A 5412-nucleotide genomic window follows, 5' to 3' on the forward strand; every position below is an offset into this window, starting at 1 on the left:
ATTTATTTAATGTATATAAATATGCTGTAGTTGTTTTGTCTTCAGACACACCAGAAGAGGGAGTGATATCACACTGCAGATGGTTGTGAGCCACCATGTGGTTGCTGGGAATTGAACTCAGGACCTTTGGAAGAGCAGTCAGTACTCTTAACCACTGAGCCATCTCTCCAGCCCTACGTGCATCTTCTCTGACTGACCCAGACCCAGCAGTCCTCTGCTGTATGTATTCTGGGGCCCTCATATCAGCTGGAGTATGCTGCCTGTTTGGTCAGCCAGTGTTTGAGAGATCTCGGGGGTACAGATTCATTGAAACTTCTGGTCCTCCTACAGGATCGCTCTTCTCCTCAAATCCTTGCAGCCTTCTCTCATTCAACAACAGGGGTCAGCTGCTTCTGTCCATTGGTTGGGTGCAAATATCTGCATCTGACTCTTTCAGCTGCTTGTTGGGTCTTCCTGAGTGCTGTCATGCTAGATCTCTTTTTGTGAGTGCTCCATAGCCTCAGTAATGGTGTCAGGCCTTGGGACCTCCCCTTGAGCTGGATCCCACTTTAGACCTGTCTCTGGATCTTCTTTTCCTCAGGCTCCTCTCCATCCCTGTAATTCTCTCAGGCAGGAACAACTCTGGGTCAGAGTTGTGACTGTGAGGTGGCAACCCCATCCCTTACTTGATGCTCTGTCTTCCTGCTGGAAGTGGGTAATATAAGTTCCCTCTCCCTACTGTCAGGCATTTCATCTAAGGTCCCTTTGAGTTCTGAGAGTCTCTCACCTCCCAGGACTCTGGTACATTCTGGAGGGTCCCTGCAACCTCCCACTTCCCAAGGTTGCCTGTCTCCTTTCTCTCTGCTGGCCCTCAGGGCTTCTGTCTCTTTTCCCTCATGCAGCGGTCACAGGCATGTGCAGCCATGCCCAGCTTTTGCTGTGAGAGCTGGGGATTTGAATACAGGACTTCACACTTACAAAGCAAGCAATATTACCCACTGAGCTATCTCTGCAGCCCCTGCGAATAGATCTTATACCAAATCTTTAGGAGGACGATGACAAGAACAGAGGACTCATCCTCTATCACTTATAACCACTGGAGGCCTAAGTATTCATTCCATTTATTAGCTGACGTCATAGACGAGAAACCCACAGATATAAAGCACTGGCTGTGTCTATGCCTCAGCAAGATAAATATGGAGATATAGCTGATTTTATAGGAAGGGTGTCTTGATAGTTCTTCCTCTCTCTGCTCATTTCTCTTGTTGTCACGGTGAACCTTGTGCACACTGTTCTGGAAAACCACTGCTCACCCATTTTCCTCTTGATGTAATTTTCCATCATGTGAATAATACTTCAAGTCACCAACCTTTCTGCCACCTGAATCCTGTCCTTTACAGAGTCTTTCTCCTTGAATTTACAAAGTATTTCTGAGAATATTCTTGTTATGTTTTCTCAGGCATGTGCACGCATTTCACTTACTGAAAAATGGGATGGATTAGAAGAAAGGCTGCAGTAAAAATCTTGGGAAACTTTCAGTTTCTGGTCCATCATGTAAAGAACTTCAGTGACATCATTCCCATCAATAAGAAGAAAACAGAATACAGTAAGGATCCGTGTCTTTTTGGTGTGTTGGAGAACTGTGCTCACAGGCAGAGCCCTGCCCCTGTGTTGGAGAAAGCACTGGACAGACGGGATCACAAGAGGAGGAACAGCAGCTGCTGGAGTTGGTCTTGGTACAGGAAAACAGCTGATTACCAACACAAGGAGCAGGCTGTGGTATTGATGGCAATACTTCCCTTCTCATCTCCCCTCCCTTCCCCTCTCCTCTCCTCTCCTCTCCTCTCCTCTCCCCTCTCCTCTCCTCTCCTCTCCTCTCCTCTCCTCTTCCCTCCTCTGGCTTCTCCTCCTCTACCCTCCATTCCCCTCCCCTCCTCTCTTCTCTCCATCTCTCCTCTCCTGTCCCCTTCCTTCCTCTCCCCTCCTGTCTTCTCCCTTCCTTTCCTCTCCTCTGCTCTCTACCCCCTCCTCTCCTCTGCCATTCTCTCCTCCATACTCCTCTGGCATCCCCTCTCCTCTTCCCTTCCCTTCCCTTCCCTCCCCTCCCCTCCTCCTCCTCTCCTCTCCACTCACAAGCCTGATACCCCCAAAATAAGGGCAGGCAGGCAAGAGAAACGTATTTCATTTGATCAGAGGTTTACATGAGGGCAGATATGTTTAAAGCTCTACCTAGACTCAGTGAAGATGGGGAGCCATGTGGAGATGAGACTGGGTGTGAAGGGAGTGATGTGCTTGACCAGGCTCCTGTGGAGAAATGAAGCCAGATCCTTCTTCCTGGTTATAGGACAGGAGAATGAAGGTCTTCAGCCTACTGTGCATCCCTGGCCATACAGAAGAGAGGAGGCAGTGCTAGGGTGGTTTTCTACGTCTGGCTTCTACGGCTCACTTTGTAGGGGACCTTGACGGGAGGTAACCCTGATGCCCTCGCGATACAGGGTGAGGAAGAGCTCTCTGTGCCACAGCACTGTGTTTGGACCATCCCTGGTTGAATCCCAACACTAAGACGTCTGAGAGTACATCATCTCACAGGCTGTACCATCCCAGGGAATTAATACCCCCCTACTGTTTTTTTACTTTGAACCTTCCAAGTTTTCATGGTGAGAATGGGAGGAAATCCTCTCACACTTCTGAAGAAGAAATGGTCCATTTTAAATGAGAGGTCCTATTGTTAACTAGGTGTGACCACAAACAACTTGAGAAACTGTCTCCATTGCATGGATCGTAGGTCCCACTGGAGTCTAACCATCACAGAGATAAGGAGACCATCTGAATTCTTCTTCTCTAGCATTTCCAGCTCACCTAAGGGGGCCAGGGGTGACACAGATCCATCTCTAGCTCCGAGTCGCTGTCAAATGGCCTACAGACCAAAACCTGTTAACTGAACTGCAGAAACTGCAATAGTAGACTCTACTATTATCATTGAAAATCCCAACCTCGTTCTAATAGTAATTGGAAGGTTCAGTAGGTAGATAATTGTGAAAGACACAGTTGAACTGAATAACACCGTCAGCCAACTGATTGAAACTGGTACCTGTAGAGTATGACATTCGACAATAAAAGATTTATTTCAAGCTCATCCAAAACAATCAGCATTGTAAGTCATACCTTGGACTACACAAACACACTTGAAATACCCTAAATAGGGCTGGAGAGATGCCACCATGTGGCTGCTCTTTCTAGCCTAGTTTTCCAGCACCCACACGGTGACCCACAACCACTTGTCACTCTAGTTCCCGTCCTAGTTCTGACATTCTCTTCTGGGCTTTGTGGGCATCAGGCATGCATGTGGTATACATACATACAAACATTCAGGCTGACATATATAAACACTCACAAATAAAAATAAGTAAAAAAACAAAAACAAAAACAAACAAAAAACAAAACAAAACAAAAACAAGAACAAAACAAAAAAACTGAAACAGGGTCTCATACTTCGTGTAGAAACCGGAACGTAGATAGGCTAACCCCAAACTCACAGAGAACTGTTCGCCTCTGTGTCCTTAGTGCTAGGATTAAAGGCCTGCACTTTTGCACTTAAATACAAATTATACAAAGCTCATAAATGACAATGGGAATAAACTAGAAAACAATAATGGAAAACTGAAAAACTCCATAGAATACTTGAGATTAAAGAGCATAATTCTAAGTAAACGTGTGTTAATGAAATCACAAAAGAGGTAATTATAACTCACCAACATTTGCTTAATACAAACTGGGCATGGTAACACTTGCCCATAGGCCCAGTACCAAGCAGGCTGAGCTAGGAGAATCAGTTTAAGGCCAAGGATAGCCAAAGCTATAATACCAAGACCTTCTCAAAGAACAAACTAACAAAACAAGAACAAAAAGTACCCCAACAACTGAGGGCTGGTTCCCTTCTAGTTCTGGTGGGCAACCCAAACTACTGTTACCAAGACCTTATCGCTGAAGACATCAAATGTTCTGGTGACAGGACATGGAGAAATTAAGCTAGAACTGGACTGGAAGGTCCCTCCCTGCTGGAGAGCCCTAACTGTGCTAGACAAAGCTGAACCCACTGTAGGAGGAAAGCATCATCAATGGTCATACTCAACTGTAGATGGAGCCTGAGTGCAGAAATAATGACCAGCCACTCAAGATGAGCTCAGTGGATCAATAGTGGCTTCACAGTTAAAGAGGTATACACTTGCTTTCAGAATGGGTTTGGGGCCCACTCTGCATCTGGTACTGTAAGCTTGGTCAAAAGTCCATGACTGAGAAGGTTAGAGATCATAGGATAGAAGCCTTTTTTCCCCCCCTCTAAATGGACATGATGCGCTCATCAGATGTCTTCTGCACAATTGTATTTATGTGCATAGATCAGTGCTGCTCTCGGCTTTGGTCAGAGAAACTGTCTTCTGCAGTAGGTTCCTTGTAGTATCAGCACTCAGGAGATGGAGGTAGGGGGGATCAAGAGTTCAAGGACAGGCCAGGTGGTAGCAGCACAAGCCTGTAATCCCAGCACTTGGAAGGCAGATGTGGTGGACCTCTGTGAGTTCAAGGCCAGCCTGGTCTACAAAGCGTGTTCTAGAATATTCAGAACAGCCAGGGCTGTTACACAGAGACAACTTGTCTCAAAAACAAACAAACAAACAAAAACCAAAAAAAGTTCAAGGACAGTCTCAGCTACATAATAAATTCAAGGCTAATCTAAATGACACCCTGTCTCAAACAACAACGGCAGCAAAAAACAATAAACCAACCAACTAGCCAACCAAACAACCAAACAAAAAACCCTATTTCTAAAAGTGAGGGATACAGTAAAAGCAGCACTGTATAAAAATATAGCAGCAAAATATATGCAAAAAAATATGAAAGATGACAAAAAAAAATCAACCTAAGATTTCACTTTAAGAAACTAAAAAACAAGCCGGGTGTGGTGAGGCATGCCTTTAATCCCAGCACTTGGGAGGCAGAGGCAGGCAGAGGCAGGCAGATTTCTGAGTTCGAGGCCAGTCTGTTCCAGGACAGCCAGGGCTACACAGAGAAACCCTGTCTCAAAAAACCAAAAAAAAAAAAAAAGAAAGAAAGAAATCCCCCCCCCCCAAAAGAAACTAAAAGACAGGGCTGGAGAGATGGCTCCGTTGGTAAAGTGCATGCATGCAAGCATGGTGGCTTGAGTCAGAGCCCCAGAACCCAAATAAAGAAGGATGGCACAGGGTTGTGTATGCCTCTCATCCCAACAGTGGGCAGGTAGAAGCAAGCAGGTCCTGGGATTCCCAGTCTGTTGGTGAACTCCAGGCCATTGAGAAAGACTCTGCCTCCCATGTACATGGGCACACACACACACACACACACACACACACACACACACACACACAGAGAGAGAGAGAGAGAGAGAGAGAGAGAGAGAGA

Source organism: Mus pahari, chromosome 2 (genome assembly GCF_900095145.1).
Source record: "Mus pahari chromosome 2, PAHARI_EIJ_v1.1, whole genome shotgun sequence".
NCBI classification, from domain to species: Eukaryota; Metazoa; Chordata; class Mammalia; order Rodentia; family Muridae; genus Mus; species Mus pahari.